At 39.6% G+C, this 25,243-nt stretch overlaps 1 long non-coding RNA gene across 1 annotated transcript; it reads left to right on the forward strand.

Annotated features, from left to right (window-relative positions):
* The first annotated feature begins 468 nt into the window (after window positions 1-468).
* LOC309634050 lies at window positions 469-24,181 on the forward strand. The gene is made up of 3 exons (XR_014247830.1): window positions 469-1,170; window positions 3,849-6,060; window positions 15,458-24,181. It is a non-coding gene; the product is annotated as an uncharacterized lncRNA (long non-coding RNA).
* The last annotated feature ends 1,062 nt before the right edge of the window (window positions 24,182-25,243 follow it).

Here is a 25,243-nt window from a genome sequence, read left to right on the forward strand (position 1 = left end):
TCAGGTCCACTCAGTTTTCTTTCTGCTCTGCTTCTTCATCTGATCACCCTTTTTTTTTCTCTCCCTTTTGCTTTACTCTTCTTCTTGCCACATGCTCATCTCCTCCGCTTCCCTTCGTCTTCTCCTTGCTCTGTTCTCCTTTACATCTTTTTTCCTTTATTCTTTGTCCCATTCTTTTCCTGTTTGCATTCCTATTCTCGCCCAGAAAAGGCCTATTTTAGGCCTTGGCATTCAGTCCCAAGGCTCAAAAGCAATTAGTCATGAGAGAAGGTAAGGAGATACTCTCTGACCTCTTTCAGAAATGAAAATGACTTCTGGAGCTTCCCTCCCTCCCTCCTCCCTGTCCCTTTCCTCCTTTAAATATTGATGGTATCACACTAGCAGCCTGCTAATGTAACTGTGGTTGGCACTCTGCAGAGGCAAAGGGAACTGCAGGTACAGTCGCAGGTAAGAGACTTTAGCCATCTTTTTCTTCTATCTGTTACTTGCTCTTCTAGCCCTGTGCTTCCAGCTTGCCAAAGACAGAAAAGCCCATGTGCCTGTCAGTAGATTTGCTGCCCAGGGAGAAGCTCCACTTCTCCCGTGAGCTATAAATTTTTCTGATGCTTATCAGCAGATGCACAGCCTACCGTGGCAGCAGGAGGACAGGCCGGGCCCTGTTTATCAGGAGGTGCAGCCAAGATTCTAGGTACTGATGTCATGATGCTTCTGAGCTGGAGAAAGAAAATGCATTTGGTGTGGGGTCCCCTGCTTCCAAGTGCTGCTTATTCACACCACATCCCAGTGAACTAAATCTGTGGCTACCCTCCTCCCGGGTTTGATGGTGCCCAGAATAAGGGCAGTGTACTTTCTGGATTTCAATGCAGCACCATCAGGTCCTGGAGAATTACGAAACAGCTGAGTGCTTAAATGTGTACCACTTAATTACGTGCCACATGTAATTTCAGAGCAGTTCTATTTATAGTGGAACTTTATTTTTAAAAAGCTTATATTTCAGAGTGGGAGGCGCTGCAAATCATTTTAGGCCCAGTAATGAGGCTGAAAATGTGACTCAAAGGAGCTGTAAAATTGGCCAGCCCTCCAAATGGGTCACGTTCGGATCAAGACGGCAAGGAGGACATTAATGGCGTGAAAACAAGCTCGGGATTTGAAAATTGGAGACTCTTGTTGGTCTGTGAATGTGTGCGTGTCTGCGTGCGCGTTGTGGTGGGGGTGTGTGTGTCTCTGTGTGCGTGTGTGTGTATGTCTCTGTGTGCGTGTGTGTGTGTGTGTGTGTGTGTGTGTGTGTGTGTGTTGTGGGGAAAGGTGGTTATTTATTAGCAGTAAAGATAGGGGAGAAGTCAACGGAAATTCAGGACATCTAACAGAAACTCAGAGTTTATATAAATACCAAACAAGGTCAGATTGAGTCCAGTGCATATTCAGGGCGCAGTTCCACAGGGGAACGACAGAAGTGAGACACAGGTGTGAGGGCAGGGCAGGAGCAGCCAAGCTCAGAGCTGAAGTGCGGGAGGGGGCATGTCGGGGCCGTCAGTCACGCATCAGCAGCCAGGGCCGCGGGGAGACCCTGAGCCTTCTCCTCCACTGAGGCCAAAGTGTGTGTGCGCGCGTGCGTGTGCGCACGTGTGTGTGTGCATGCGGAGGGGCGGCAGCTGGTTTATTAAAAGGCCCTTAGTCTCTTGTAAGCACAGTGACGTAGCTTCCCTACTTTGGTGTGGCAGGGAGTGTCACTAAAGCACGATCCTTTTTTTTTTTTTCTTCACTGAGTGAAGACAAGAATGATTAGAGGCTTGTAAATAATTTTGGGGGGACCTAGAAGGGAACCAAAAAGTACATGGGCCTGGTCTAAAAGTGACTGCTGGTGAGTGAAGTACGGCTGTGCCTCTTTTCCCCTACTCTGTCCCCGCCTACCCCGCCCCTGCCATAGAGACTGATCTCAGTCTCCAACAATTCAGCGAGAAACGCAGAGATTGTGCACAGCCTTCGCTGTGAGGCTGTGGGGCAAGTGGTGAGCAAAGGTCATCCGTAAAAACAGCCCCAGCAGCATGATACTCAGTGGATTGAATGTTTCTAGTTTTCTGGGACTGATCGTTGTACTGAGGAAATATGGCTGCACTATTTCTCACCTTGACTTAGCTGTTCTCCCTTATACTTGCATCCTGCTTGCTTGCGCTTCTGCATTCAGCCTAAATCCTTACACATACTTTCAGGCACAAGTACATCTTGTAACCAAGGTTGAAGTAGAACTTCAGCATCCCACTCATGTCCCCACTCCTTTGGCCTCTATTCTTCACTCAGTGCCCTCACCCTCATGTCTGACAAAGCAAATAAATACATGCTCATAGCAGGGGAAAGAAATCTTTTGCCACCAAACAATAGTGAAGAGATTAAATAAATATATTTTCAAGATTTAGCACAACATACTACGAAACTCACAATGAAAAGATTTAATTTAATCCAAGGGTCCACAGCAAAATATCACCATTTGAATAAAAAAAAGCCAATACATTTAGATATGGTTTCAAGGCCTAGGGTAGCACTTTGAAAAGATTGAATTAAACCTTGTGGATTGTTATTAACTAATTAGTTCTTACTATTTGCTTTTTTGAAAAAATACTGATGAGAGTATTAATCTGAATATTAGTTTATAAATTATTGTCATAAATATCATTATTAGTAATAAATGATATTATAGTAATAATAAGAATTACTAGTAATAATAATAGCAGCATTTTATTTATTTAGGGATTATAAATTCTGTGAGGGCAGGGCCTGTGTTTAATAGGTAGGTGTTTAATAAGTATTTATGGAATACAAGTGATTTTCACATATATGCTTTCTTGGTCCTCTTAACAATTCAAGGATTCTGGCTCATACATGCTTAAATCTTTCACATGCTTGGTACTTCAACTGGTAAATAGTAGAAATTTAGCAAATATTTGTTGGCTGAGGGATTGGTAGGGCAGGTGTTAACATCTGCTTTGTGAATTCAGAACACACTTCTATGGCCTGACCATCAACTGACTCACCACAACCTTCTATAAGAAGCAAATATCACCACTCCTAGAGTGAACAGATATAAGATTATATATTTTACATTAAACAAATGTAAACTATGATCCCAGACCTATCTTGGACCTTGCTATTGATAAGCCTTTATCTGCAGATCACTGGAAAGGCAGTTTTCTTGTTCTATTCGTATATGTATGGAGCATTGAGATTGAAGAAGCAATAGTTGCTGACCAAGAGGAATTCTGCCTAAGGATTAACATCTAACAAATTTGACATTCACACTTGGAATGGTTAATCAATCTTGCCATGGGTTACTGAGACACTGCTTAAAGTTTCTGATAATATTTGCTTAAGTAAAGAGTTCCAAATACATTTGAAGATAGCTAAACTACTGTTGGTAAACACTTACGTGATCCTTCAAAGAATTCCCAGAGGATATAATAGTCCACCTGTAGGAGCAGTAACAGGGACAAATACTTGGGAAATTGCTGTATGAGCAACCTTTTAAGCCTTTTCTCAACAGCAAACTCGAGAAAATACGGAGCATACTACCTACCTCAGATGTAATTGTGAAGGACAATAAAAGCACTTCACAAACTAGAAAGCACTATATAGATGTAAGTTAATATTATTATTATTATTATCTATAAAATAGAGGTCACAATTGCTCATCTATCTTAAAAAGTTGGTTTGAGAATTAAATGAGTTGGTGTGGGAAAATATTTGAGGAAGACAAGATGCTTTTCAACTGCATAATGAAACTATTATTAAAATGTCCTATTCAAGGACATCAATATCTTTTTCTTATGACTAAAAATGAGGGTTGTTCTTTCTAGAGAGATTCATGGCACGGACACCAATAAAATAATTATCACCATTACATGCTCTTTGATTGAGTGCTACATGCTGATTCTTCAATATCAATTCTCTGTGAAGCAATGGACACGATGCAGAAAATGCCATCAGAGTCATAAAACCCACATGCCAAATAAGTTACCTGTCTGCTCAGCATCACTGATGCTTCTTGAAGAGTTGCTAACTGAAAAAGCTGTCTCCTTAGGACATAAATCATTGTAATTGGAACTTTGGAAATTGTATGGTAGCTAGAATGATGAATAAAGCACAGTTGGAGAGTTTCAAGTATGGCAGTTTGTGTTTTTTTTAAAGCCTTTCTTATGAGAAATTGGGAAGTCAGACAATATCTATAACAAACATATGTCATAAGAAATCCAACTGCACATCAGAGATTTTTCTTTTTTAGCAGCTAGAAAGTTCTTTCATGAATGGATTTCAGTTAGTCACAAACATAAACAGCAAATTTGGTTTTGATTATATGGTATTTTTCCTAAGTCAGACTAACCCTCCAATTTTGAGAAGCAAATATTTGACGCTGTTTTTGTAAGTAATGCCTCCATTATCCTCACTGGCTCTGAGCTTGCCAGCGGTTCTTTCATTCTGAGGTCTTTGGAAAGAGCAGTTGAAGAGTAAGAACCAGTTTTGTTTGCTCATTAAGGGGTTCTGCAAGGGGCAGGAGGAGAAACAATGTTGCCGACTGCAGCCGTAGTCCCCTTATGGTACCTTTTCTCACAGTGTCCCTTCCTTATCAGACTTGGCAGTAGGAGAGGTTGACCCTCACACTCTCTTCCGGACACAGTCTTATGGGTAACAATAAAATCTCTATTGAGAAGGATGGAAATTATGGAGATAAATGTGGCATAATAGATAATGAGGTCAAGTGTCTGAAAACACTTTTTTTTTTTTAAAGCATTCAACTCTTCTACTAGTCTCTTCTAAAAGCATCATTCAAAGGACTAAAGACACTTTGCCTCTTCAGAGTTGAGGAACAGGGCCTGGGTCTTCCTTTTCAATGACTTTGGGAATCAGCACAATCTCAATTAATTGTATAGTAGAAATTACTTTGCAATTGAATAAAGATTCTTTATGCATAAACTATATGGAAGCAGGCAAATTTTAGATTGACAGTATCATTGTAGTTAATATTACTACATAAGATTGATTTTCTTTTCTAGGGCTTTACTCTGTTAGGTAATACCTGTCACTGCTCCTTCCCTTACTCAGGACCCTTTCTGAGTTGCTTCCAGTGATAACTCCTGGTTCAAGCAATAGGTAAATCTCATAACTTACCCCTGATACCTCTAAACTGGCTATTTTGATTTTGAATCCTTGGTCTAGAATGTCCTGAAATTTTTACTTTTCTGCAACCATTTCACTGGGTTCAGCAAGATAAACTTTATCAATTCTTTCTTTTCCTAAGATTCAGTACTTTCCCTGGATTCTTTATTTCCCAGTCCCTTCTTTATCACTTTTCTCCACTGTGCCTCTTCAGGTTCTCTGTTCCACCTCAAGCCACCCACCTAACCTGCTTCATCTAATCCAGAGGTTGCCTCTTTGACCGACTGACAATTGCAAAGTGATTCCATTAATATGTAGATGACTCTGGACAGAGCTGAACAGGCTAAACATGTGTTTGAATATAAGGATTAATCAACATATAGGGTACCAACGTGTACCACACAAAAGGGAGAACATTTCTTTCCATGTATTTGTGTCTTCTTTAATTCCTTTCAGCAACGTTTTGTAGTTTTTATTGTACAAGTCTTTCTCCCCCGTGATTACATTTATTCCTATATGTTTTATTCTTTTTGATGTTATTGCAAATGGATTGTTTTCTTAATTTCCTTTTAGGATAGTTTGTTGTTAGTGTATGTAAGTGCAACTGATTTTTGTATGTTGATTTTGTATCCTGCAATTTTGCTAAGTTCATGTATTAGTTCTAATGATTCTGTTGGTGGAATCTTTAGGGTTTTCTACACATAAGATTATGTTATTTAAAAACAGAGATCATTTTAATTCTTCTTTTTCTTATCCAGTCGCTCTAGCTAAGACTTCCAATATTATGCGGAACCAAAGTGGTTGGAGTCAGCATCCGTGACTTGTTCCTCATCTGAGAGGAAAAGCTTTCAGGTTTTCACCGTGGAGTATGATACTACCCGTAGGCTTTTCATAAATTACTCTTATCATGTTGAGGTAATTTCCTCTATTCCAAGTTTGTTGAGTGTTTTTATCAAAAAATAGTGTTGAATTTTATCAAATGCTTTTTCTGCATTCATTGAAATGATCTTGTGATTTTTACCCTTCATTCTGTTAATGTGGTGAAACACATGCATTGATTTGCATATGTGAAGACGTCCTTGCCTCCCAGTGATAAATTTCATTTGACAGGGTGTATGATCCTTTTAATGTGCTGTTGAATTTAGCTTGCTAGTATTTTATTTAGGATTTTCACATATGTGTTCATGAGGGCTATTGGCCTATAGTTTTCTTTTCTTGTAGTGTCTTTGTCTGGCTTTGGGTAATACTGTCCCCATAAAATGAGGTTGGAAGTGTTCCCTCCTTTTCAATTTTTTGGGAAGGGTTTGAGGATTATTAAAATGTCCTTACTATCAAAAACAATCTACATTTTAAATGCAATTTCTGTAAAAATTCTAACAGCATTCTTTGCAGAAATAGACAAAACTATTGTAAAATTTATATGAAACCACAGAGGGCCCTGAATAGCTAAGCAATCTTGAAAAAAAGAACAAAGCTGGAGGTCTCATGCTTCCTAACTTCAAAACATATTACAAAGCTAGAGTAATAAAAGCAGTATGATATTGGCATAAAGACAGACGTAGACAAATGAAATAGAATAAAGATCCCAGGAAATAAACCCATGCATATACAGTAAATGATCTTTGATAAACGGGGACAGAATAGTCTTTTCAACAAATGGTGTTGGGAATATCCACATGTAAAAGAGTGAAATTGGACCCTTATCTTACATCATACACAAAAATAAATTCAAAATGGATTAAAGACTTAAGGGAAAGACCTGAAACTATAAAATTAGAAGAAAACATAGGGGGAAACCTTGATGACATTGGTCTTGGCAATAATTTCTTGGCTATGACACCAAAAGCACAAGCCACAAAAGCAAAAATAGGCAAGTGAGACTACAGCAAACTAAAATGCTTCTGCATAAAGGGAAGGAAACAATCAAGAGTGAAAAGGAAACCTGTAGAATGGGAGAATATATTTGCAAACCATATATATGATAAGGGGTTAATATAAAAAATATATATAAGGAACTCATACAATTCAGTAGCAAAAATACCCAAATAATTTAAAAATGATCAAAAACCTTGAATAAACATTTCTCAAAGAAGACATACAAGTTGCCAGCAGGTATATGAAAAGGTGATCAACATTACCAGTCATCAGGGAAATGCAAATCAAGACCACAATCAGATATTAACTCACACCTGTTAGGATGGCCATTATCAAAATCACAGAAAATAAGTGCTGGAAAGGATGTAGAGAAATTGAAACCCTTTTGCACAGTTGTTAGGAATGTAAAATGTGCAGCCCCTATGGAAAACAGTATGGAGTTTCCTCAACAAATTATAAAAAGAACTACTGTATGATCCAGCAATCCTACTCGAACACAGGATCTCAGAGAAAGGTTTGCACTCCCACATTCACTGCAGCATTATTTGCAAAGCCAAGAGGTGGAAAAAACCTATATGTCTATTTATGGATAAATGGATAAAGAAAATGTGGTATATACATACAGTGGAATATTATTCATCCTTAACAAAGTAGAAAATCTGTCATATGCTACAACATGGATGAAACTTGAGGATATTATGCTAAGTGAAATTAACCAGCAACAGAAAGACAAATACTGCATGATTACGCTTATATGAGGTATCTATAGTAGTCATATTTATAGAAGCAGAGAGTAGAATAGTGGTGGTCAGAGGCTGGGGGCAGGGGGGGGAATGGGAAGTTATTGTTCATTGGGTGTAGAGTTTATGTCACATAGAATGAAAAAGATCTAGAGATCTGCTGTACAACAATACTCATGTAGTTAACAATACTGCACTATACGTTTAAAAAATTGTTCTGAGTAGATGTCATATTATGTGTTTGTTTGGTTTTTTACTACAATTAAAAACAATAAGGGGAAGGGAGAAATTTTTTCTTCATGTTTGACCAGAGGAATAGGTCTGAAACTGGTTGGGGTGGTGGTGGTTGTCGCTATACTTGTTGTTCTGTTTAAAAATCTGGGGTATTGGGCTTCCCTGGTGGCACAGTGGTTAAGAATCCGCCTGCCAATGCAGGGGACACGGGTTCAAGCCCTTGTCTGGGAACATCCCACATGCCGCGGAGCAACAAAGCCCGTGCACCACAACTACTGAGCCTGCACTCTAGAGCCCACGAGCCACGACTACTGAAGCCCACGCACCTAGAGCCTGTGCTCCACAATAGGAGAGGCCACCACGATGAGAAGCCCGTGCATCGCAATGAAGAGTAGCCCCCGCTCGCCGCAGCTAGAGAAAGCCCGCGCGCAGCAAGGAAGACCCAATACAGCCAAAAATATATAAATAAATTAATTAATTTTAAAAAATTCTGGGGTATTAGGATTTACCAAGTATAAAAATTCTATTTTCAAAAAATTTGTAACATAAGCAAAGTTTTACTTCAATTTTTTTCGGCTCATAAATGACTCTGCAATATCTAACATGTAAGAGGCTAACATGGTTACTGTCTAAAGGCAGCACAGAGGCCACTGAATATTTGTACAATTTTAGGAAAAGAAGAACAGCTCAAAATCTCCTTCACACTGAGGCAGGGAAAATGGGATTGGATCAGGATAGATGAGTAAATAAACATCTTAGCTCTGTCATCCGGGCTGAGGGTTCCCTGCTGAAACTCCAGCTACCTAGGTGATCGATTGGACCCTACCTGTGTTAGGGAAATATAATCAACAAGAAAAAAAGTCTTCTTCCAATCCAAAAATCCTCTTCAGAACGATAGTTGAGAAACAAACCACTTTTATTATTAAATAAGCATTAAACTAGAATGTAATGTGCATCACAGGCAATTTGCTAAGAGATTGCAAGGAAAGAAATCTTCCCCTTTTTTTACACAAGCACATACAACCCATCACATACATGCTTTCTTTTTTTTTTTTAATTTAATTTTATTTTATTTTTAAACAGCATGTTCTTATTAGTTATCTATTTTATACATATTGGTGCGTATATGTGAATCTCAATCTCCCAATTCATCCCACCACCAACACCGCCTCCTCCCTGCTTTCCGCCTTGGTGTCCATACATTTGTTCTCTACATCTGTGTCTCTATTTCTGCCTTGCAAATCGGTTCATCTGTAGAGTTTTTTAGATTCCACATATATGCGTTAATATACAATATTTGTTTTTCTTTTTCTGACTTACTTCACTCTGTATGGCAGTCTCTAGGTCCATCCACATCTCTATAAATGGCACAATTTCGTTCCTTTTATGGCTGAGTGATATTCCATTGTATATATGTACCACATCTTCTTTAGCCATGTGTCTTTCGATGGGCATTTAGGTTGCTTCCATGACCTGGCTATTGTAAATAGTCCTGCAATGAACATTGGGGTGCATGTGTCTGTTTGAATTATGGTTTTCTCTGGATATATGTGCAGTAGTGGGATTGCTGGGTCATATGGTAATTGTATTTCTAGTTTTTTAAGGAACCTCCATACTGTTCTCCATAGTGGCTATATCAATTTACATTCCCACCAAAAGTGCAAGAGGGTTCCTTTTTCTCCACAACCTCTCCAGCATTTGTTGTTTGTAGATTTTCTGATGATGCCCATTCTAACTGGTGTGAGGTGATACCTCATTGTAGTTTTGATTTGCATTTCTCTAATAATTAACGATGTTGAGCAGCTTCTCATCTGCCTCTTGGACATCTGTATGTCTTCTTTGGAGAAATGTCTATTTAGGTCTTCTGCCCATTTTTTGATTGGGTTATTTGTCTTTTAATATTGAGCTGCATGAGATGTTTATGTATTTTGGAGATTAATCCTTTGTCCGTTGATTGCTTTGCAAATATTTTCTCCCATTCTGAGGGTTGTCTTTTCATTTTGTTTATGGTTGCCTTTGCTGTGCAAATGCTTTTAAGTTTCATTAGGTCCCATTTGTTTATTTTTTATTTTATTTCCATTTCTCAAGATCAAAAAAGATCTTGCTGTGACTTATGTCAAAGGGTGTTCTTCCTATGTTTTCCTCTAAGAGTTTTATAGTGTCCTGTCTCACATTTAGGTCTTTAATCCATTTTGAGTTTATTTTTGTGTATCATGTTAGGAAGTGTTCTAATTTCATTCTTTTACATGTAGCTGTTTCATTCTTTTATATGTCAGCACCGCTTATGAAGAGAGTCTTTTCTCCATTGTGTATCCTTGCCTCCTTTGTCATACATTAGTTGACCATAGGTGTGTGGGTTTATCTCTGGGCTTTCTACACTGTTCCATTGATCTATATTTCTGTTTTTGTGCCAGTACCATGTTGTCTTGATTACTGTAGCTTTGTAGTATAGTCTGAAGTCAGGGAGTCTGATTCCTTCAGCTCCATTTTTTCCCCTCAAGTTTGCTTTGGCTATTCATGGTCATTTATGTCTCCATACAAATTTTAATAATTTTTTTTTTAAAAACATCTTTATTGAAGTACAATTGCTCTACAATGGTTTGTTAGCTTCCGCCCTACAACAAAGTGAATCAGTTATACACATACAATATGCTCCCACATCTCTTCCCTCTTGCATCTCCCTCCCTCCCACTCTCCCCATCCCACCCCTCTAGGTGGTCACAAAGCACCGAGCTGATCTCCCTGTGCTATGCGGCTGCTTCCCACTAGCTATCTATTTTACATTTAGTAGTGTATATATGTCCATGACACTCTCTTACCCTGTCACATCTCACCCCTCCCCCTCCCCATATCCTCAAGTCCATTCTCTAGTAGGTCTGTGTCTTTATTCCCGTCTTGCCACTAGGTTCTTCATGGCCTTTTTTTTTTTTTCCTTAGATTCCGTATATATGTGTTAGCATACTGTATTTGTTTTTCTCTTTCTGAATTTTTGTTCTAGTTCTGAAAAAAATGCCATTGGTAATTTGATAGGGATTGCACTGAATCTGTAGATTGCTTTGGGTAGTATAGTCATTTTCACAACATTGATTCTTCTAATCCAAGAACATGGTATATCTCTCCATTTGTTTGTATCATCTTTGATTTCTTTCATCAGTATCTTACAGTTTTCTGAGTACAGGTCTTTTACCTCCTTCGGTAGGTTTATACCTAGGTATTTTATTCTTTGTGATGTGATGGTAAATGGGATTGTTTCCTTAATCTCTCTTTCTGATTTTTCATTGTTAGGGTATAGGAATGTAAGAGATTTCTGTGCATTAATTTTGTATCCTGCAACTTTACCAAATTCATTGGTTAGCTCTAGTGGTCTTCTGGTAGCACCTTTCAGTTTATTTATGTATAGTATCATGTCAGCTGCAAACAGTGACAGTTTTACTTCTTCTTTTCCAATCTGTACTCCTTTTATTTCTTTTTCTTCTCTGATTGCCATGGCTAGGACTTCCAAAGCTATGTTGAATAGTAGTGGTGAGAGTGGACATCCTTGTCTTCTTCCTGATCTTAGAGGAAATGTTTTCAGATTTTCACCATTGAGAATGATGTTTGCTGTGGGTTTGTCATATATGACCTTTATTATGTGGAGGTAAGTTCCCTCTATGCCCACTTTCTAGAGAGTTGTTACCATAAATGGGTGTTGAATTTTGTCAAAAGCTTTTTCTGCATCTATTGAGACGATCATATGGTTTTTATTCTTCAATTTGTTAATATGGTGTATCACACTGATTGATTTGCGTACATTGAAGAATCCCTGCATCCCTGGGATAAATCCCACTTGATCATGGTGTACGACCATTTTATTATGTTGTTGGATGCTGTTTGCTAGTATTTTGTTGAGGATTTTTGCATCTATAGTCATCAGTGATATTGGTCTGTAATTTTCTTTTTTTGTAGTATCTCTGTCTGGTTTTGGAATCAGGGTGATGGTGACCTTGTAGAATGAGTTTGGGAGTGTTCCTTCCTCTGTGAGATTTTGGAAGAGTTTGGGAAGGATGGGTGTTAGCTCTTCTCTAAATGTTTGATAGAAATCACCTGTGGAGCCATCTGATCCTGGACTTTTGTTTGTTGGAAGATTTTTAATCACAGTTTCATTTTCATTACTTGTGATTGGTCTGTTCATATTTTCTATTTCTTCCTGGTTCAGTCTTGGAAGGTTATACCTTCCTAAGAATTTGTCCATTTCTTCCAGGTTGTCTTCCAGCAACTCTATTAGCATAGAGTTGCTTGTAATAGTGTCTTATGATGCTTTGTATTTCTGTGATGTCTGTTGTAACTTCTCCTTTTTCATTTCTAATTTTATTGATTTGAGTCCTCTCCCTCTGTTTTCTTGATGAGTCTGTCTAAAAGTTCATCAGTTTTGTTTATCTTCTCAAATAACCAGCTTTAAGTTTTATTGATCTTTGCTATTGTTTTCTTTGTTTCTATTTCATTTATTTCTGCTCTGATATTTATGATTTCTTTCCTTCTACTAACCTTGGGTTTTGTTCGTTCCTCTTTCTCTAGTTCCTTTAGGTGTAAGGTTAGATTGTTTACTTGAGATTTTTCTTTTTTCTTGAGGCAGGATTGCATTGCTACAAACTTCCCTTTTAGGACTGCTTTTGCTGCATCCCATAGGTTTTGGATCATCATGTTTTCATTGACATTTGTCTCTAGGTATTTTTTTATTTCCTCTCTGATTTCTTCAGTAATCTCTTGGTTATTTAGTAATGTATTGTTTAGCCTCCATGTGTTTGTGTTTTTTACGTTTTTTTCCGTGTAATTGATTTCTAATCTCATTGTGTTGTGGTCAGAAAAGATGCTTGATATGATTTCAATTTTCTTAAATTTATCGAGGCTTGATTTGTGACCCAAGATGTGATCTATCCTGGAGAATATTCCGTGTGCACTTGAGAAGAAAAGGTAATCTGCTCTTTTTGGATGGAATGTCCTATAATTATCAATTAAATCTAGCTGGTCTATTGTGTCATTTAAAGCTTGTGTTTCCTTATTAATTTTCTCTCTGGATGATCTGTCCATTGCTGTAAGTGAGGTGTTAAATGTTCCCCACTATTACTGTGTTACTGTCAATTTCCTCTTTTATAGCTGTTAGCATTTGCCTTATGTATTGAGGTGCTCCTATGTTGGGTGCATAAATATTTATAATTGTTATATCTTCTTCTCAGATGATCCCTTGATCATTATGTAGTGTCCTTCCTTGTCTCTTGTCACATTCTTTATTTTAAAGTCTATTTTATCTAATATGAGTATTGCTACTCCAGCTTCCTTTTGATTTCCATTTGCACGGAATATCTTTTTCCATCCCCTCACTTTCAGTCTGTATGTGTCCCTAGGTCTGAAGTGAGTCTCTTGTAGACAGCATATATATAGGTCTTGTTTCTGTATCCATTCAGCAAGCCTGTGTCTTTTGGCTGGAGCATTTAATCCATTCACATTTAAGGTAATTATTGATATGTATGTTCCTATTACCATTTTCTTAATTGTTTTGGGTTTGTTTTTGTAGGTCCTTTTCTTCTCCTGTGTTTTCCACTTAGAGAAGTTCCTTTAGTATTTGTTGTAGCGCTGGTTTAGTGGTGCTGAATTCCCCTAGCTTTTGCTTGTCTATAAAGCTTTTGATTTCTCCATCGAATCTGAATGAGATCCTTGCCGGGTGTAGTAATCTTGGTTGTAGGTGCTTCCCTTTCATCACTTTAAGTATATCATGCCACTCCCTTCTGGCTTGTAGAATTTCTGCTGAGAAATCAGCTGTTAACCTTATGGGAGTTCCCTTGTATGTTATTTGTCATTTTTCCCTTGTTGCTTTCAGTAATTTTTCTTTGTCTTTAATTTTTATTAATTTAATTACTATGTGTCTCAGCGTGTTTCTCCTTGGGTTAATCCTGACTGGGACTCTCTGCACTTCCTGGACTTGGGTGGCTATTTCCTTTCCCATGTTAGGGAAGTTTTCATCTATAATCTCTTCAAATATTTTCTCATGTCCTTTCTCTCTTTCTTCTCCTTCTGGGACCCCTATAAGGAGAATGTTGGTGAACTTAATGTTGTCCAGAGGTCACATACATGTTTTCAAGATAAATAATAACTAGTCCTCAAGTAAGAGGACTTGATAGCACAGTTTGTCATATATAGTTCATCCTAAATTGTCCTGGTAGTTGGGGTGTTGTTGGCTAATTGCCTTATCCAGAGGACCAAAAAGTCTCATGTTTTTATGACTGTAGTTAGTTTTGCTACTTCGAGCAAGGGACCCCCTGAAGTTAGGCCCCCACTCTTCCACGGAAACTGGGAAACAGCGGTGCTATCTCCTTTGGTGTTAACATTTCAAAGACAGGGCTCCTAGGCCCTTGAGAAAGATGATTCTGGGTCATAAAGCTGGCAAGAATCTTATCTAGTTTTCAAAAGGATTTTTATACGTTTCAAAGGGATGCAAAAGTACCCCCAATGATAATTTTTTAAGGTAAGTGCTCTAAGAAAAATGAGGGGATGGAAATCTCTTCCCCATTTTCAACAGGGAGAATTAAACCTCTTATTTTTAATTTGTATTTGTTCTTACAGTGGAGCTGACAGCTTGGAACTTTCAAGGCAACCCCTGTGTGTGGGGTGGGGGGGAGTGTTGGGGAGCACAATGAGCCTCAGTTTTCATGAGGCCCAGGTGCCTGGTGGGGATGGGGGCTAGGCAGCACCATATTCCCACTCCAGCCACAGGAAGAGCCATGCCGGGTCCTGGGGTGGGGTGAGGGGGCGGGTCCTTGTCCTTCACAACCCACACCTCTCCAAGAGGGCTTGTTTGAATCTTATATAGTGTCAGGTGCTGAGGCTTGGCTATGCTCAAAGAGGTTTTTAGTTAAATAATAATATTTAACGGTGTGTGCTTCTGTGTGTGAGATTTTTATGGGGATAAGCCTAGTAGGTCTTTGGGAAGGGTCCTTTCTATCAACTTTAGCTTCTGATGCATGTGCATTGCTAGTTAATACTTTTATTTCCAAAAGACTAGGTTTGAATTCTGTCTGAGGCTATCTTTATCAGAAATTTGCTTTTTTTTTTTTTTTCCAAAAAAGTGATATTCCTTCTAACTGGTTCTGTTTAAACTCAATTTATCAAGCAGCTGAGTCTTAGCCAGCAGGTTTTGAAATCACCACTTATTAGACCAGATTCTATTATTTTTTTCAGTCAGTCTGTGAGAATAAACCTAGGTGCCATTTGAAATGAAGGCATATAACAGCCTTGCTCCAGAGATAATTTTCTCTGTTACACAACACTGCACCTCCAGATCGGTTGCTCAGTTAAAAGCATTTAACCCAGACCAAGTGATAATAGCAGGTGTGTGTATCATGAGAGAAGATCAAGTTACATCACCCCCGTCTCAAATTCTGCTTTACTTTGTTTGGCTATCGCCACCATTGGTTCTTGATTTTCCACAGATCAAATGAAGGTGAACGACAGCTGTGTTGGAATTACAATGTAAATTGCAACGTGCAAAGCCTACCTGAACAGGAAAAGCTGATGTGAAGCGGACAGTCATGATGAAGGCCTCCACTCTGACCTGGTTTGAACTTTTTAGTATGCAATAAACATATGTTAGTGTAAAAATGGTTAGGGTCTTTACTTTGTGCTATCACGTATCGAGTTCATTTAGCAAAAGCTTCAAGTGAGCAAGTACTTAGTTACCAACAGTCTTAAAAGACAATATTACATTTCCAAATTACTTTAGGTTGGCCCTCAGGAAATGTAATTATATTCTTTACATTATTTCCTGACTGTGAATCCATTGCATTCTTATTCATTTTTTATAAAGTCCATCATATATTTATTTGCATTTGCTCCTATTTCAGATATTAATTCTCTCTCCTCAGTACCAGCTGTGCCTTTCAATCAAGTTACCTTTGACTTCTTACATCATTGAAGAGAAGTTTTAGCAATTCATAGCCTTTATACACATGCTTAGTTTTCTTCTGCATTTGATTGCCCTACCTAATAGAGAGTAATAGGTAATGGTCAAGCAATGAAGCAATAATGTGGTGATTCTAAAGAAAGAAATAAAATGTGAAATATGCCGGATATTATAGGTCCCTCTCTACATTTTGTATCCCCAGATAGATTTTAAATTTCCTAAGAAAGCATCCTTGTTTCCCACATCCCTGTGTCTCTTACAGTGACTAGTAAAGGGCCTGAAGCATGGCTTTGCACAGGTAGATGCTCAATATATGCCTTGTTGACTGGAAGATGAAATGCACCAGAAGCAGATGCCCATCTAACACTTCTCTATAAAGAGGACATGACTCTGAATATCAAGGAAGTTGAGATGGGCATTTTCAAGATAATTAGTTCACCAAAATGAATTCAATAAGCTTATTAGAGTCCCTGGCAATGTATTCTATTTTGGACATAATACATTTAGTAAACACACCTATTGTCTGGCTTTCTGGGAAGGACAGGCTTATTTGCATTTTACTCAGCTGCCTATCTGTTTTTGACCCTGTGTTAACATAGCACCAAAGAGTTGATCAAAATATTCTCATGTGTCTTTTGAGGATAAAAACCATTCAGTTTTTAGAAGAGAATTTGTTTTGTTTTAGATTTAAGGAAGAGTTGAATGATCACTTGGGATGTTCATAAACTGACGTCTGTACTGCATCCGTGCTGTAACAGATCAGACAGTTTCTTCCCCCACATCCTTTCACCAAAGGAAATACCCTCACTATTTACATGTGACATTTTTCTTTATCAGAGAGCAGAAATGAATCTACAAGCCCTTTTGGCCTTCATGAACTTAAAGAAATTGATTTAACTGGTTTTTAAGAGAGATTGAATGAAAAATGTTTTTTCTAATGCCCCTTTAAAATCAATCACATCAAACCATAATTTGGTTTCCAACATTGTTACCTCATTATTCTAATAAATTAAAGGATTAACTGATATTTCCAAATCTTTGCGATATATTATACGACTTTAATGGGGAGTTCATCACCGTCGGTGAAATGGTAGCTCAAAAACTGTATGTATTGGTGAATTATTTTTGTCTCTCCTCTCGGCATAGAAGAGTCAGTGGCCAGTGTGTTAGGTTAAAATAAAGTAGGCGGTTGAGAAAAGAAGAAAGGTGAAGGGCACTAGTATTTATTAGACATCTGCTTTGTGCTCAACACATTGCCTCATTTAATCTTCCTCTTTCAAAATAAGTTTTATTGGCTCTACTTTACAATGATGAAACTGGGACTCCGAAATTTTGCCCAAGGCTCCCTAGCTAGAAAAAAGTGGGGAACCCAGGATGAGAAACTGGATTTCTCTGGCTCCCAAATATTTCTACTAACCTGTGATGGCACAAACATGATTCAACTATGGAAAAGACATAGGATAGGACAGGAAAAATTTAGCCTGAAAAAATGAATACAATGGGAGAAATTCATGTTTCACCTATACTGTACAAAGAATAGTTGCACAGAGAAAGAGGAGATAATTTCCAAGGGCAGGTTGGAGAACATTAAAATAGGAGGTGAAAAATTTTAATTAGATTTATGGAAAAAGACTTGCTTGTGAGGGCTGTAAACACTGTAGCAGATATTTGAGAGGAGGAACTGCCTTGTCGGAAGCTCTTAGAACAGAAGAGATTCTCTCCCATTAGATTACGCTAATAAATGTCAAGGCGCTTAACCCATCATGAGTCCCTGTGTGTGGCATTTGATCGTCACCCCTGCAACTCCTTCAGTTGAATTGTCAGTTGGAATAAAAGAAAAGGACTTGAAATCTCGGGCAAAAGTAGAGTCTACTATTGGTGAAAGCCCAACAGATTAGCTCAAATACACATGTGTGAATATAGATTTGGTAAGATCAAGACAGCCTTAAGCTTCCCCACAGCTTGATTCAAGTTTAGACAGGTGTCTTCCTGACTTGAGGTCCTTGACCTTTCTTTTCTGAGTTTTACTAAGTTACTTTAGAAAACTTGTAAATTCTTTCTCTGCCCCTTTGAGATGCAAAATGTTAAAAGCCTGTTGCCAGTTTGACTTCCTAAGACAGTTTTTCTCAAGGACCTGGGAGTCATACCTTTGAAATGCAATTATCAAGGGAGAGAGCACCCTTATCTCCCATTGCTTCCAGAGGGTAGGAGCCTAACTTTAGTGGGCATCTTACACCAAGTTGTAAAACTACCTCCTGTCATGAAGATTAGAGGAAGTTTACTTTTCATTTAGATAAAGATAGTTAGCAGACACAGTGGCCTACCATTCCCCTCCCAGCTCTTAAAAACTCTCCAATCCTTTGTTTTAGTAGATTGAGCTCAGACTGAGTTCTGGCCTTTCTCCTCTATTGCAGTAACCTTGAATAGAGTGTTCCTTGCCTGTTTAATTTTGTCCAGTGCAGTTTTTGCTTTGGCAGATATTATAAACATATTCTCACACATGAAGAACTTCTGCAAAACTGAAAAAAATGCAGCAATTTAAGACAGAAACCATAGTAATTTTCAGGTGATGCAGAAAACACAGTTAAAAATGCTTATTTGATTTTTTGGGTCATCTTCACTGCGAAATTATATTCTTCATTATCTGTATTTTACTTTTTATTTAGATCTTAATCAATTAAGTTGATGTGTATTTCACAAATGTCAAAGTACTATTTTGTCCTGGTTTTGTGCTAAAAAGATGTGCAATTCCATTATGCTTAATGTGAGTGGCTTTTTGGAGAAATGATAATTTGTTTGTTTTTGTGCTTTCAAGTTTCTTATATAGTAAGCTGCCTATTTGGGGGCAGAAAAATCATCCTAGCAGTTAAGCTCACTTATAATGTTAAATTGTTAGTTTATCATTAATCTTTCATGTGATTTACTAATGTAGACAAGAGATTAGTTTCGAACTCAGTCAGAGTCTCCTTGTGAGTTATGCTCTTCAGTGTGTTATATTGTTTATCAGTTTTTCTGTCTTAAAACAAGGAATCATAATATAATGAAGTCTTTCTTTATATAATATTATTTAACCAAATGTCTTGAGTTAAATGGCACTTAGATTATTATTTAGTTCTTTTAACTTGGGTCTCTAGAATTCATGCATATTGATATCACTATGATATTTTGGAACATCCTTGGTTCTCCAAGTAGATGTATGGGTAGTAGTCTCATTATACTATAGTAGTATAATCTCATTGAGATGGTCTTGGGGTAATTCCTCAAGCCAAAACTGAGTCTCCCATGAATCTTTGGGACCAGAGATAAGCTTTAGCTAGTCCACATTCTCTAGCACCTATCTATCATATATCTATTTAACCAATGATGACAGCTAACAAAACTCATTCCTATAAAATAGTTTATTCTAGAACTGATTTTTATTTCAGACTCTGAGCTCCCGGACTGTCTTCTGATAAATAACTCTACTCAAATGATTGCTTGTAAGTTTAAACAAATACAATGATTTGTTGGTCAAATTTGGGATGATTAACTCAGTTCAAATCTCCGTCTCTGAACTCATCCTTCCTCTGGGTATACCCTAAAACTTTGAGGGTTTTGATAATAATAGCCAGGCGTCTCAAGGTTGGGGCGATATCCCATTTCAGCCATGTCATGAGGCCACTCCAGAAGTCCTATGAAGAGGTCCACCTGGGAGGAACTGAGGCCTCCTGCCAATAGCTATGTGAGTGAGTCATCTGGGAAGTGGATCCTCCAGCCCCAGTTAAAACTTCCCATAACTGCACCCCCAATCAACATCATGACTGCAAACTTTTACAAGACCACTGAGCCAGAATCACTCAGCTAAGCTGTTTCCCAAATTCCTGACTCACAAAAACTGTGAGGTAATAATATTTGTTGTTATTTTAAGCTGCTAAGTTTATGGACAAAAGTTTTGCAGCAATAAATGACTAATAGAGCCCAATGTATGTGTGCCTGTGTGTGTTTGTGTGTGTGTTTTCTCTTTCCTGTGTTGGGCTGTCTACACTACTCCTGGGGGTATTCTCTAGTTAACTGCCAGGTTGGAGGTGGGCACTGAATTTGGGAGAGAGGGATAGAATAGAGATAGCCCAAGGGTTTAGGTTGAACCCGTCCACAAAGATTCACAGAAGGCTACAAACAAGAAGAGTTTAGTCGGGGTCTTAGGAATTGCAATTCAGGAGGTACAGATTCAAGCAGCACCTCAAATGTTCTCTGAGAGAAGTAAAAATGGTGGAGGTTTATAAAGACAGCAGACAAAGACATCCCAGAGAAGTTACATAGTTGTTTTGCAGAACTATGATTGATTCCAGCAGACGTTCATTTACTTGTCAGCAGCTGATTGGTTGCTAAGCTGTGGTTTCCAGGGAGTGAAGAAGACTAGTTCCAGGTGGCCTGTGGTTCACCAAATCAGAATTTTATGTTGCATCTGGGTGTGGACATATGTAAGTTCTACTTCCTTAATGGCCTCTTGGCTCCATTATAGATCCCTTTGACATAAGTGACTCCATTTTGCTGTTCATGGTCTGCAAAGCACGCTTTATTGTCATATTGTTACAGAAAATGGTATCTCCAAAGAGGTGAAAGTAATGGTTTCCAATTTAATAGTCATGACACACTTGAATTCCTTTTCCATACTGCAGCCAAAAATCTCTTTCTGAAGGGTAAATCCAGCTATCTAATTCCACTGCTTAAAACCCTGGAAAGGTTAAGGTCCGTACTCCGTAAATGGTTGACAAGACCTTTCTTAATCTGGGCTCTGCTGACCTGTCCAACCACTCTTACCCACCAACAACTCTCACCCCTAGACTTACTGAAAGATCCTCTCTCCATGAGCGTGGCTGCTTTCACTTGCCAGCCTTGCTCAGGCTTTCCCCTCTGCATGGAATTCCACACTCTTACTCTGCCCTTTTTATGACTCCATGAGTCATATCCAGCCGTTTGATATTTTGCTTGATCTTCACAGCATTTTTGATAAATTTGAATGAACATTTTAAAAACATAGATTTCTTCTTCAGGAACAGTCTGAAGATAGGGCAAGATGAGTTGTCCCTTGGCCCTCGAGACACATGATGTCCTCCTTTTTTAATAGTACTTTTAAAATACCATTTTTAGCAGGCAGCTTGAGTTAGTCTGGAGCCTCAGATAGCAGATGCCAAGAGGGGATTAAATATGCAAGGATGTTATTAGGGGGATGCCTGTGTGAAAGGAAATAGGAAGCTGTTTTAAGAATACCTGGGATTTGTTTTAATCAGGTATGGTAAGGCATGCAGACATGGAAATAATACTTACAATTCTCTAGAAACAGGAGGCATATCATGCCACACAGGTGAGCACCAGGGTTGGTCAGGAGACAAAAGGAATGGAGGAAAATGTGGGCAAAAGCCTTTACTGTGGTTTCTGTGGGAAGGAATAGGCAGAGGCAAGTTGAGCAGGTTTAGAATTGGCTAATTTCAATAATTTCAGCAGCTCGGGAGCCTAGAGGCTGTCTCCAGTTGCCTGGTACCTGGCCTTGGGATGATTAGGGCAAGTGGATAGTGGCCTGGGGTGTAAAAGACCAATAAAGAGGCGGTTGGGTATATGGGCTCTGGATTGAGGTTTACATTTGAAAGAAAGACATGCTCAGGGACAACTTGTTTATTATCTCTTGGAATCTGCTAATCCTGGGAGGGCCCTTCCTTCCAGGCTCAGCAAGGCCCCAGATGTCAAAGCATTAGAATGCAGAAAATAAGAAGACATGGTTAATAGAGAAGGGACCTAGCAAAGGCAGGGAACCAATGGACTGCAATGAGAGTATGATCTAGAGAGAAGAAAAAGGAGAAAAGGTGGGGTGGAAGTGTCCAAGAGTGCCAAGCAGTTTGAGGAATATTTGGCAAGGTAGTTGGGGAGTATTTAAGCCCAAGTTTGCTGATGAAGAGTCCCCTGTCTCCCTGAAACAAGACCTGGTACCCGATCAGATCACATTCGTTCATTGGATGCAGGTGGTCCATGGGAGCACAGCCTCAATGCAAACATAGTCATGGGTTTCAAAGCAGAACAGCTGGACCCTCAGCCTGGTGTGCTTCCTGTAGTAGGGGTCTGGGAGGCACATTTTCATGGCCGTCATAGATTTCATCCTTATTCAGAGGTGAGGAAATTGCATTTCAGAAAGTTCAGGAAACATTCCCAGAGTTACAATGCTAACAAATGAAAGAGTTAGAATTCAGCATTAAAAACCTTTGCTCATACTCCCATGCAACACATCACCCTATCAACAGACAAGCTATCTGTTCATCAGGCAGGGCTTTTTAAAAACTCTGGAGATGTGGTAGCTTCAGCCAATTCCCTTTATCAGTGTCAATAATCCTTATATTGTCAGTTGAAAACTACTGAATTCATCACGGAATTGATGAATAATACAACTTTGAATGAGGATTTTCATTTATCAGACATTTAGGTGTTCAACAGACCCCAGATAACTTTAATATAATACGTTTAGGAAATATGTTCCTGAAGGGAAAATTATTATAAACTGTGCTCTTTATCGTTTCCGTATTTTTTAATCCTTGATATTAGTGACCATTGACCTGGAAGCCATACAGTCATGATGTACTCAGGCATTATCTGTATTAGGACCAAGCACTCGTTTGATCAGGGCTAATGAGGCCAAGATCATTGGCTTAACCACCTTGAGGTCAAGTTAGCTTTAACTAGTCCCGAGGTCACAGACTTTTGACTTTTCAGCTAAGTTATCTATACTGCAAAGGTATGTGCAAGAACACCAGCACTTCTTGGCATCATATCAAGATGGATTCACTTTTACCTTACTGCCCACTCTTAAGCACAGGATGTAAGCATTTGCCAGATTTACAGGTGTCAGTCTATTCCATTGAATGAATTTCACACATGCCCATTTTATCTACTGACAAAAATGTCTTCAGACTTTGGTATGATAAGCTTTTTCTACAATACTTTGAAAAATATAAATTACTGTTGAAGTATAAGTTATTCATGTTGTTGCATGACTCTAATAATAATGATAATAATGTTTGTCTTATGATCTAGTGAGTGTTGGTTTGTGTGGTAGGCAGCCTCTAAAAAGAGCCCCAATGATCTCTGCCTCCTGGTGCTCACAGCCTTATATAATTGTCTCCCCGTGAGTGTGGGCTGGACCAAGTGACTCAATTGTAAGAAACAAGAAGAGCACAAAAGGGATGAAAAGCCCAACATTGGATTACAAAAAGACTGTGATTTCCATCTTGTTTGCCATCCTGCACTTTTCTGGCTTGGAGATCTTGCTCTGGGAGAAGCAAACTGTCCTGTTGTGGAGAAGACCATGTGGGGAGGAAATGATGTCTCCTTCCAGAAAGCCAGTGAGGATATCAGGCTTGCCCAAAGCCACATGAGTGACCTTGGAGATGGATCGTGCGAGGCCTGCCAACAGGAAGCAGTTCTGTCCAGGTCAAGCCTTGAAATGACCGTGGCCCTGGCCTACACCTTGATCACCACATGGTGTGAGAACCTGAGCCAGAGAGCCCAAGCAGCCGTGCCCAGGTTCCTGTCCCACAGAAACTACAAGACACATATTTTTTAGAAGATTTTGGAGGTAACTTGTTATGTAGCAATGGACAAATAATATACCTGGGAAGGCACATAAAACATTTTGGGTGTGAAGATTTGCTGCAGGTTCATAAAAAAACTCAGCTAAATTTTCATGATGCTGCACTTTCTTAGCATCTCCAAAGGATTCGCACAGTCAAAGAAGTGGGAACAGATACTGTTCTTCCTTATAACTTTTAAAGTATTCATTAAGGATTCTCTGAACATTTCATATTAAATTACTCCCATTATTATGTAGTGTTAACTTATGTCATAAACTGCTTATGTCAGAATAAACTAAAAAGGGTGGGAAAGGGAAAGTATATTTATGCTCCTATGCAAATCAATGAAAAGTATAAACCTCTATTTTAGAGCCACCCATGAAAGCATAAGAATAGTTTGGGGAGACCTTCAAGATGGCGGAGGAGTAAGAAGTGGAGATCACCTTCCTCCCCACAAATACATCAGAAATACATCTACACGTGGAACAACTCCTACAGTACACCTACTGAACGCTGGCAGAGGACCTCAGACTTCCCAAAAGGCAAGAAACTCCCCACGTACCTGGGTAGGACAAAAGAAAAAAGAAAAAACAGAGACAAAAGAATAGGGATGGGACCTGCACCAGCGGGAGGGAGCTGTGAAGGAGGAAAGGTTCCCACGCACTAGGAAGCCCCTTCGCGGGCGGAGACTGCGGGTGGCAGAGGGGGGAAGCTTCGGAGCCATGGAGGAGAGCGCAGCCGCAGGGGTGCGGAGGGCAAAGTGGAGAGATTCCCGCACGGAGGATCGGTGCAGAGCAGCACTCACCAGCCCGAGAGGCTTGTCTGCTCACCCGCCAGGATGGGCGGGGCTCGGAGCTGAGGCTCGGGCTTCTGTCGGATCGCAGGGAGAGGACTGGGGTTGGCGGCGTGAACACAGCCTGAAGGGGTTAGCGCACCACGGCTAGCCAGGAGGGAGTCTGGGAAAAAGTCGGCAGCTGCCGAAGAGGCAAGAGACTTTTCCTTGCCTCTTTGTTTCACGGCGCGCAAGGAGAGGGGATTAAGAGTGCCGCTTAAAGGAGCTGCAGAGATGGGTGTGAGCCGCGGCTATCAGCGCGGACCCCAGAGACGGGCATGAGACACTAAGGCTGCTGCTGCCGCCACCAAGAAGCCTGTGTGCGAGCACAGGTCACTATCCACACCTCCCATCCCGGGAGCCGGTGCAGCTCACCACAGCCAGGCTCCCGTGATCCAGGGACAACTTCCCCGGGAGAACGCACGGCGCGCCTCAGGCTGGTGCAACGTCACGCCAGCCTCTGCCGCTGCAGGCTTGCCCCACATCCATACCCCTCCCTCCCCCCGGCCTGAGTGAGCCAGAGGCCCCTAATCAGCCGCTCCTTTAACCGCGTCCTGTCGGAGCGAAGGACAGATGCCTTCAGGCGACCTACACGCAGAGGCGGGTCCAAATCCAAAGCTGAACCCCGGGAGCTGTGCGAACAAAGAAGAGAAAGGGCCATCTCTCCCAGCAGCCTCAGAAGCAGTGGATTAAATCTCCACAGTCAACTTGATGTGCCTGCATCTGTGGAATACCTGAATAGACAACGAATCATCCCAAATTGAGGAGGTGGACTCTGGGAGCAACTGTAGACTTGGGGTTTGCTTTCTGCATCTAATTTGTTTCTGGTCTTATGTTTATCTTAGTTTAGTATTTAGAGTTTATTATCACTGGTAGATTTATTTATTGA

This window comes from Balaenoptera borealis (assembly GCF_965194805.1).
Source record: "Balaenoptera borealis genome assembly, chromosome: 1".
Lineage (NCBI taxonomy): Eukaryota > Metazoa > Chordata > Mammalia > Artiodactyla > Balaenopteridae > Balaenoptera > Balaenoptera borealis.